Source organism: Orycteropus afer, unplaced genomic scaffold (assembly GCF_000298275.1).
Source record: "Orycteropus afer afer isolate SDZICR_OR568_19922 unplaced genomic scaffold, OryAfe1.0 scaffold00323, whole genome shotgun sequence".
Taxonomy (NCBI): Eukaryota; Metazoa; Chordata; class Mammalia; order Tubulidentata; family Orycteropodidae; genus Orycteropus; species Orycteropus afer.
The window spans coordinates 2,352,318-2,363,268 of NW_006921910.1; the positions used below are offsets into that span (position 1 = coordinate 2,352,318).

The 10,951-nt window shown below is 41.1% G+C and overlaps 1 protein-coding gene across 1 annotated transcript in view; it reads left to right on the forward strand.

Annotated features, from left to right (window-relative positions):
- The window catches only part of RAD54L2 (RAD54 like 2), a 90,107-nt gene that overhangs the window by 9,611 nt on the left and 69,545 nt on the right, over positions 1-10,951 (forward strand). The window lies entirely within an intron of this gene.

Below are 10,951 nucleotides of genomic sequence, written 5' to 3' on the forward strand. Positions count from 1 at the left end.
TATCCTTCCCTTCAAGGCTCAGGGGTCCAAGATTATCTTCTGTGTCTGTGTTAATTGGTTTCCCTTTTCTTTGTTGAAGAGGGTCTGTATAGTCTTTCTGCCTAGTCCACCATCTTGCAGGAACTCGCATCTTTGGAAAATCCAGCCTGCTTTGAATCACCCTCTCTACACAGCAGTTCATATCCCTCTCACATGCAAAATACACTGCCCCCGCCAAACTCCCAAAGTCTCATCCCATTACAGCCTCAACTTAAAGTCTAAGATGTTGTCATCTGAGTCAGAGCCATATATGGATATGGTTCTCATATGTCGCTCTTATGACTCTCTTGAACCCCATATGACAGAGGAGTAACCCTAAAACCAAATCCTTGCAAGATCTGCATGGAGACAGAATTTAGAGGTTTAAAAAAACCCAGTGATTGACATCAAGTCAATCCTGACACATGGCAACTCCATGTGTTGCAGAATAGAATTGTGCTTCATAGGATTCTCATAGCTGAGATTCTTCAGAACCAGATTGCCAGGCCTTTCTTCTGAGGTGCCTCTGGGTGGGTTGAAACTACCAAACTTTCTGTTCGTAGTCAAATGCTTAACTGTTTATGCCACCCAGGGACTCCTGCCAAATTAGCTTTGGGAAACACTGAGCTTTTCACTGATTCATACTGAAAAAGCTTAAAACCAAAGCTTCACAAATTCATGGTGATCAAACAGTAATTGAACACTCTTCAAAAGAAAACAGGATGCTAAGTTTCTACAATATATTATTCACAAAGTCCATTATTTAGCAAAAATCTCTAGACATACAAAGAAACAGGAAAATGTGTTCCACACTCAAGACAAAATTCAATCAAGAGAAACCTAACCCTACATGGCCTACATGTTAGACTGTCAACTGACTCCTTCCTGAATTGCTTACCCACAGAAACTGTGAGAGATAATAATAAGAATGTTGTTTGAAATCACTAAGTTTTGAGGTGATTTATGGCACAATACTAGCCATTGAAGGAGAAACTTGGTACCTGGAGTACTGCCACATTAAAAAATTAAACTATAGTGTTGTATTTGGGATCAAGGGGAAGCTGGAAGGACCTTAAGAAGACCATTATCAGTGAAGATTATCAGTGAAGGCTTATAGGGACATGTTACTAGAAACTTGAGGAAAGGAGACATTATAATGTGTCAGGTTTTGCTAGGGAGGGTCCAGGAGCTCTGGTGGCATAGTGGGTAAGACATTTGGCTGCTAATGAGAAAGTCAGTGGTTCAAAACCCACCAGCTTTTCTGTGGGAGGAAAATGAGACAATCTACTTCTGTAAAGATTTATAGGTTTGGAAACCCAGTGGAGGCCACTGTGAGTCAGAATAGACTCAATGGCAGTGGATTTTGGTTTTAGTTAGGGAGATCTGGTGGTGCAGTGGTTAAATGCTCTGCTGTGAATCACAAGGTCAGCAGTTTGAGCTCACCAGCCGCTCTGTGGGAGAAAGATGATGAGTCAGTCTGCTTCTGTCGATTGACAGCCTTGGAAACCCTATAGGGCAGTTCTCTGTTGTAAAGGGTTGCAATGAGTTAGAATTGACTTGATGGCCATGGGGTCTTTTTTTTTTTTAGGGAAGGTCTAGCATAGGTCTTACTTAGGGTCTAGTCCTCACTCTTCAAAAAAAACCCCAAACTCGCTGCCATTGAGTCGGATCTGACTTGTAGTGACCCCCTCCTTGGGTTTCTGAGGTGGTATCACTATGGAAATAGATTGCTCAACCTTCCTTCTGAGGAGTGGCTGGTGGGTTTGAACCGACAGCCTTCTGGTAGCAGTCAGATGCCTTAGGCACTACGCACCAGAGCTCTTAAGGGACAGCTTTTTTTGTTGTCTCAGCTGCGTGGTAGAAGTTTTAATAAGCTGTTAATGAGATCTTTCCATTCTGGCAGGTCTGGAACTCCCAACTTCCCCTAACACTGCTAGACTTTTATTATCTTTCAACCTAGTAATTGCTGTTTTCTTGTAAGCCTAGGTTAGTCTGACCCTATGGTAGCTATCGACTTGCAAGTATTTACCACTCAGACTTCTGGGCTCACGTCCCTGTTTGCAGTTTTCTTCTCTTTGGTATCCAGCCCCAGAATTTAATCACTTCAGCTGGTCCAAACTTAGATCTCTTTCTCCTTTGCTTAGTGGTGCTTTGTTTGAACTCCAGCTGCTTATGTCACAGTAGGAAGTTGTCCCTAGGCAGAGTGCTGGGCAATTATGGGCTCACATTGTGATTTTCCCTTCTTTCTGGGATTGTGGTCTTATGCTGCTTGTTGGACTATACCTGAAAATACTTTTCTCATATATTTTGTCAAATTTTATAGATATTTACAAAAGGAAAATGTTCCTATTTGTTATTGCTGCATAACAAATTACTCTAAAACTTAGCAACTTAAAATAAGCATTGTAAATTTACTTATGACTTTTATGAGTCAGGAATTCTGGAAGGTAGTGGCTGAGACGGTTTTCAGTTGAAGTCTTTTATACAGTTGCAGTGATTTGAAGAGTTTATTGGACTAGATATCCACAGTTGGTGCTGGTTAAGAACCAGCTGTTTTTGTCTATTGGAGTGTCCATGTGTGGTCACTCCATATGGCCTGAGCTTCCACGTAGCATGGCAGCTTCAAGGTAGTCAGACTTTTTACATGGTGGCTCAGGACTCCAAATGTAGTGTGTCCCACAACACAAGGCAGAATTTTCATTGACTTCTATGGCCTAGTCTCAGAGGCACATAGTATGTCTTCTGTTGTACTCTACTGATTGAAGAAGTCATAGGATCATCCAGACTCAAAGGCAGTGGACTTAAACCCTAGTTCTTATTAGGAAAAGTCAAAGAATTTGCAACCATTTAAAAAAAGATAGAGTGCAAAAAGGGCGTGGAGGTGACATCTTCTGACCTTCTCTAACTTCACAAGAGGAAGACAGAATCACCATCAGCAGTCCATGCAGTTACCCTCTAGCCTTTCATCAATTCTGACACCAACTGTCTCTCCCATGGCACTCACTGCTTCTCTGCTGGGTTCAGTAATTCGTTGAAATGGCCACACAGAACTCACAGACAATGCTCACAATTATGGGATTTATTAGGGAAGCAACAGGATACAATCCAGGTTCAAAAGCACACTCTGGATACAGTTCTTCAATCAGGATGGTCTCCCCTCTGCTGTGCCCTCAGACACACCTCTCTGGTCCTTAGCCTCTCTGCCTAGCCTGTGCCCTGCTTGGGCAAGTGTTACAAAGCTCTTTTAGTTCTGCCAGTAGGTATAACTAGGTACACCCCGCTCTACCAGCAAGCCTCCTGTCTAAGGACACTCAGCTTTTTCACTCAGTGGGCCAGGTAAGCCTGCTGCCTCTCTGTCTCCTGCTTCTTGATTCCACTGCTGCCTTCTCTCTTCCAGCGTGTCTCTGCCAAGGAGGTCCAGTGCAGGGATCTCAGGTCCAAGGACTGGGTCTACTTCACCTCCAGATCTTATTTCTCGATGGCAGTGAGATCACCTCTCTGCCTCTAGGAGGGCTCATTTTAAGCCTAGCCGAGTGACAAAACTAACCAATTCCAACATCAGAGTTCTCCACACCTTATTTGCATGGTCCAACCCAGTAATCCAGTGTGAGTTACAAAGACTGTGGTTGGAAAAGCCATACCAAGTAGTTCACTGCACCACAGAGGGCTAGCTCAGGACCACTTACTCCATTATGGGCCCAAAAGTAGAAGTTCATCCCTCAAAGTTTCTATATGTTATGTAATTATTTTCTAATTTCCATAGCTTGTCCGTAGATTATTTAGAAGTGTACTGCTTAATTGCTAAACTGTTGGGAATTTTTAGTTATCCTTTTTGTTTGTTTTTTATTTCTAGCATTGTGGTGAGATACATACTCTGAATGTTTCTAGTTTTTTAAGATGTGTTGAAGTTTGCTGTATGGTCGGGCCAGTATATGGATAGTTTCCAGAAATGATGCATGTGCTGTCGAAAACAATGTGCATTTTGTCATTATTGTGTGACGTATTCTAAATATATCAGTTAATTGAAGTTTTTTTTAATTGTACTGTTCAGTTCTTATTCATTCTTACTGCTTTTTTTGGTGTGTTGCTCTTATTGGCCACTGAAAGAAGTATATTAGTCTCTCCTGTGATTGTAGATGTGTCTGTTTCTCCTTTCAGTTTTGAGATATTTTAAAGCTAAGTTATCGTGTGCATACAGATTGAGTATTGCTATATCTTCGTGGTCATTGACCCTTTTATCATTGTGAAACATCTTTTTATTTCTCTTCAAGCTTGCCCTAAAGTCTTTCAGCTGATACTAGTATAGATATACCAGCTTTCTTTCAGTTAGTATTTTACAAGGTAAACATTTGTAAATATTTACCCTTTTACTTAAGGAGCCCTGGTGGCATAATGGTTAAGCACTCAGCTGCTAACCAAAAGGTTGGCGTTTCAAACTCACCCAGTGGCTCCATGGGTGTAAGACCTGATGATCTGTTCCTGTAAAGATTACAGACTGGAAAACCCTATGAGGCAGTTCTGCTTTGTCACATGGAGTCACTATGAATTGAAATTGACTCAATAACACCTAGCACCAAGAGCTCTTTTACCTACAGATTTTTTATAATTCTTACTTGTGTTGTTTGCTAGCAGGATATAGTTGACTTTTATTTTTTATTCAGTTTGATGAATTTTAATGAGAATATTCCATTTACACTTAATGTGATTACTGATGTAGTTGTGTTACCAGCTTACTGTTTGTTTTCTAGCTCATCTTCATTTCTTTCTTCCTCTTTTGGATTAATTAAATACTTTTTTAATGATTGCATTTTCTCATACTAGTTTATTAGTTATTGTTCTGGTTACCTAGTGCTGCTCTGACAGGAATATACCACAAATGGGATGGCCTTAACCAACAGGAGTTTCTTCTCTTACAATTTGGAAGCTTTAAGTCCAAGTTCAAAGTGCCAGGCTCTAGGACTGTGTGAAAGCCTCTCAGCCTTGGGCTTCTGCTCTGCCTCTAGCTCCTGGCCCACTGAAGCTAGAGGCTTTTCTTCACTCAGACAGCTGCTGGCTGCTGAGGCTGCCAAGCCCAAGGTTGACAAGTAAAAAGGCACAGTCCCAATTTTACCAAATCACATGGCAGGCCATTAATTCAAGTACATTGTAAGTCCCAAGGTCGGCAGAGCATGGCAGGCTGCTGAACAATGACATGGCTACATGCAGGGTTCAAGGTGCCATAAGCTAGAGACTTCTTATATGCAGGAAAAAGACCCACATACCCAGAGCAGCTACTCAGCTGCTTGTGGTACATCCCACCATGGAGTTGATTGCCAATCTCATCATGGGGAATAACTACCACCAGCTGCCCAGCCACTCAGCCAGGCCCAGCCAAGTTGACACACCAACATAACCACCACAGTTATATTCTTTTACTGTTCTTCAGTGGTTACCCTCGATTACAGTATGCATCCTTGTCTGATATAAATTATTGCTTTTATTAATTTCTTCTACTGTATTAGAACTTCAGGTCACTTTAACACTGTTATTGTTCTCATGCATTTTAATTCTGTGTGTTTTAAATGCCATAAGACATTATTTTGGTTTTATAGTCAGTATTTATTTACATTTTTGATACATACATCCTTTTTGTTATTCTTCATTCCTGCTTTTATTTCTATATTCTATCTGAGATTACTTTCTTTCTGTATGAAAAACTCCCTTTAATATTAATTTCAGTGTGGGCCTTCTGGCAACAAATTCCCTGTTTTTGTTTGTCTGAAAATGTCTTTATTTGCTTTCATATTTGAAGGCTGTATTAGTGGTACAGAATTCTAGATTGCCAGTTATCTTTTTTCAGTATTTAGGGGGTTTTCCACAATCTTCCAGTGTCCTTCATTTCTCAAAAGTTCGTTGCTGTTTTTATTGTTTCTGTGCAGGTGATGTGTTTTCCCCTAACTCCAGATGCTTTTAAGATTCTCTCTTTGTCTTTGGTTTTTAGTAATTTTGCTGAAATATCTCTAGGGATGTTTCCTTTGTGTTTCTCCTACTCGCCATTCTCAGGGCTTCTTGGTTTAGTAATGTGATGCAGTGAATTACTTAATAAGACATTTCTAGCCATGGTCTTTGTGATTCCCATCAGATGACTGGGTGGAACTATGCAAATGTGAGATGCTTGTGGTCCACCAAGGGGATTGGATAGCTTGTTATGTGTAAATAAGGTACAATGGCACCCTTGGGGGGGCATGGAAATAAGATGTATGGAACCCTAATGTGGTGATTAGTCAGTTTTGCCATCACCCTAGGCTTAAAATGAGCCATCCTAGAGGCAGAAAGGGAACTCTGGTGGCATAGTGCCTAAGGCATTTGACAGCTAACCAGAAGCCTGGTGGTTCAAACCCATCAGCCACTCTTCAGAAGGAAGGTTGGGCAGTTTACTTCCATAGTGATACTGCCTTGGAAACTGAAGGAGGGGTCACTATGAGTCTGATCTGACATCAGTGGCAGTGAGTTTTTAGAGGCAGAAAGGCAGAGGATCTCACTGTTATCAAGAGAGAGGAACCAGGAGTGGAGCATATCCTTGAACTCAGAATTCTCGCACTAAGGTACTAGAGAGATGATGGTAGCAGAGGCAGCAGAACCAAGGGACCAGCAAGAGACAGAGCGGCAAGTTTTCTGGCCCACAGAGTGAGAAAGCTGAGCACCTTCATGTGGGAGGCTCAGTGGAAGAGTGGGGTACACCAGTCGGCACAGCTAAAAGAGCTTTGTAATACCTGCCCGAGCACAGCAGAGGCCATGCTGAGTGGCTGAGGGCCAAAGAGAGGCATGCCTATGGGCATGGCTGAGGGGAGGTTGTCCTGCTCAACGACCTGCACTCTCAGTGTTCTTGAACCTGAATTGTAATCTGTTACTTCCCTAATAAACCCTATAATTGTGACTGTTGTCTCTGAGTTCTGTGTGGTCATTGCAATGATTTATTGAACTCAGCAGCGAAGTAGAGAGTGTCGTGAGAGGGACCTTGGTGTCAGAATTGGTGTGGTGGGGAGGGTAAAAGGTTGGAGGGTAGTCTCAGCCATGCCCACAGGCATGCCTCTCGTTGGCCCTCAGCCCCATTTTTAAATTGGATTGTTTGTTTTCTTGATGTTGAGGTGTTGGAGTTTAGAGATATAAGTCCTTTGTCAGGCAAGCCGTTGCCAAATATTTTTTTTTCAATCTGTAGGTTCTTTTTTTACTCTTTTGGGGAAGTCTTTTGAAGTATATAAAAATTTAATTTTTAGAAGTCCCCAATCATTTAATTTATCTTCTGTTGTTTGTGCATTTTGGGTCATGCTTGATAATCTGTTTATTCCATAAATTAGGGCCCCTACGTTTGCCCCTATTTTTTCTTTGATGAACTTTATAGTTTTATGTTTCACCTTTAAGTCTTTCATCCATCTGGAGTTAGTTTTTGTGTATACTTCTTCCCCATAGTTACCTCTTCCCTGAGTCCTTCCCTCCATGCAATCCTACCACCTGAGCTGTCTCCCTGTGCATACACAGCCCTTCCATTCTCCCATGATTGTTCTCTCCAAGCAGTGTATCTACCTAATGTAAATGTTCAGCTCATATGCCTGTCTTTTGTTTGGCTGGAGCCACAGGAGTGGGTTCAGTTCCAGACCTGAAGGGCAGCTAGGGGCCATAGTTTCAGTGGTTCCATCAGTTCTATCAGACCAGCAAACCTGGTTCCTCTTTATTTTATTTATTTATTTATTTATTTAAATGATTTGAGTTTTGTTACACATTGTTCTCACACTCTATCCAGGATCTTCTATATAGATCCCCCTCCGAGTGCTTGACAGTGGTAGCCAGGCACCATCTAGTTCTTCTAGTCTCATAGTCATATAGGCTGATGATCACAGTCACTTGGACTAATTGTTTCCATGCATCTTTGGTTTTCTTCATTCTTCTTTGCTCTGGACAAGGAGAGACCCGTCGTTGCATCTAGATGTTGGCTTGCAAGCTTTTACGATCCCAGTCGCTACTTGCCAAAGTAGGATGTGGAACAATTTTTTTGTGCAGTATTGTATGCCAATTGAGCTGGATGTCCCCTGCAACTATGGTCCTGAGCCCACAGGTCCAACTACTCACTCCCTCTGTGTATCTGGCTGTGGCCAAGAAGTGATTGCAACCTTGTCTCTTGTCAACTCTACTATATACCTGGGAATTCTTACAGAACATACCAATACAGTTGTAGAAACATTGTCTGCCAACACTATATGTGGTCTTGGGCACACTCCCCTCTACATAGACATACCTAATAGTTCAGCCTGTCCACCCATCTACCCACCCATAGATGAATGTTTGCCTTCACTGATAATGCAGTACTGTATGTGCAAAAGGTTCATCTTTGTTGTCTATACCTCCCATGTACCTCTCTATGTCTTCTTCTTCCTCAGTGCCACTGTGTTGATCACTCACATTTGGTACATTGCCCTTCTCTTCACCCAAATCAATACTTATCTCTACCTATCTAACATGTTCCCTCCCTCCTTGCCCTCCCACCCCTGGTAACCAACAAAGAAAATTGCCTTCCATATATAAACCTTTCCTTGACTTTTTACAATAATGGACTAACATAATATTTGTCCTTCTGTGATTGACTTATTTTACTCAGCATAATGTCTTCCAAGTTCATCCATATTATGTGGTGTTTTGCAGGATATCGCCTCGGAAGTCCAAGGAGGGGTCACTATGAGTTGGGGCCAACTCAATGGCACATAACAACAAACAACAAACATTATTCTTTAGGGTTGCATAGTATTCCATTGTGTGTATGTACCATAGTTTGGTTGTACATTCCTCAGTTGATGGACACCTAGGTTGTTTCCATTTTGGGGCTATTATAAATAGTGCTGCGATGAACATGGATGTACGTATGTCTGTTCTTGTCATGGCTCCCACTTCTTTAGGATATATACCTAGTAATGGAATGGCTGGGTCAAATGGTATTTCTAATTCCAACTTTTGAAGTAATCGCCAGACTGCTTTCTACATGGTTATACCATTTGACAGTCCCACCAGCAGTGTATGAGAGTCCCCATCTCTGCATCCTTGGCAGCATTTGTTATTTTGTGTCTTGTTGAACTTTGCTGCTAGTGCTGGGGCAAGATGGTATCTCGTTGTTTTGATTTGCATCTCTGTAAAGGCTAATGATTGTGAGCATTTTTTCATATGTTTGTTGGCTGCCTGAATATCCTTTTTGGTGAAGTGTCTTTTCACATCTTCTGCCTATTTCTTAATTGGATTATTTGTCTTTTTGTTGTTGAAGTATTGGAGTTTTCTATAAATCTTAGAGACAAGTCCCTTGTCAGATATGTCATTGCTGCATATTTTTTTCCCAATCTGTAGGTTTTCTTTTAACTCTTTAGACGAAGTCTTTGGAAGCACATAAAAATTTAATTTTTAGAAGGTCCCATTCATCTAGTTTCTTTTTTGCTGTTTGTGCATTTTGGGTTATGCTTGATAGTCTATTTATGGCATATATTGTTGTGGTAGTGTTGTTATTTGCAGTCGAGTCAGACCTAACTCATATCAACCCCTCCTTGGGTTTCTGAGGCAATATCACTATGGAAGTAGATTGATTGCCCAACCTACCTTCTGAGGAGTGGCTGGTGGGTTTGAATCACCAGCCTTCTGGTTACCAGTCAAGTGCCTTAGGCACTATGCTACCAGAGCCCTGTTGGTTTTGCATGTTGTTGTTGTTGTTATATGCCGTCGAGTCGGCCCGACTCATAGCGACCCCTCCTTGGGCTTCCGAGGCAGTATCACTACGGAAGTAGGATTGCCCAATCTTCTTTCCGAGGAGTGGCTGGTGGGTTTGAACCGTGAGCCTTCTGGTTAGCAGTCAAGTGCCTTAGGCACTATGGTCCCAGAGCTCCCTTGGTTTTGCATAGATGCATAGATGTCCTTTATTATGTTGAGGAATGTCCTTTCTATTCCTATTTTGCTGAGAGTTTTAATCAGGAATGTGTGTTGGATTTTATCAGATGCCATTTCTGCATTGATTGATATGATCATGTGGTTCTTTTCCTTTGTTTTATTTATGTGGTGGATGATGTTGATTGTTTTTCTATTTTTGAACCATGCTTGCATACCTGATATGAACCCCACTTGATCATAATGAATGATTTTCTTGATATGTTGTTGGAGTTCATTGGCTAGGATTTTGTTGAAGATTTGCATCTATATTCATGAGGGATATTGATTGGTGTGTAGTTTTCCTTTTGAGTGATGTCTTTGCCTGGTTTTGGTATGAAGGTTATGCTTGCTTCATAAAATGAATCAGGGAGGATTCCATCCTTTTCTGTGTTTTGGAATAGTTTGAGTAGGAGTGGTGTCAGTTCTTCACTGAATGTTTGGTGGAATTCTCTGGTGAAACCATCTGGGCCAGGACTTTTTTCTGTTGGTAATTTTTTGATGACCTGTTCAATTTCTTCTTTTGTTATGGATCTGTTCAGCTTTTCCACCTCAGTTAGTTTAGGTAAGTGGTGTGTTTCTAGAAATCTGTCCATTTCTTTTAGATTTTCAAATTTGTTGGAGTACAGTTCTTCATAATATCCAGATATTATCCTTTTTATTTCAGTTGGTTCTGTTGTGATGTTGCCCATTTTGTTTCTTGTTCATGTTATTTGTATTCAAAAACTCAACTTCTAGCTTGATGTTGGTTTTTTTTTTTTTAAGAAGCTTAATGAAATTGACAAAACACTGGCAAATTTAACAAAGGAAAAGATGGAGAGAATACAAATAACACAAATAAGAAACAAAATTGGCGACATCACAACAGAACCAACTGAAATAAAAAGGATAATATCAGGATGCTATGAAGAATTGTACCAACTTCTAGTCTTATTGATAGGGAGCTCTGGTGGTGTAGTGCCTAAGGCATTTGACTGCTAACCAGAGGCTGGTGGTTCAA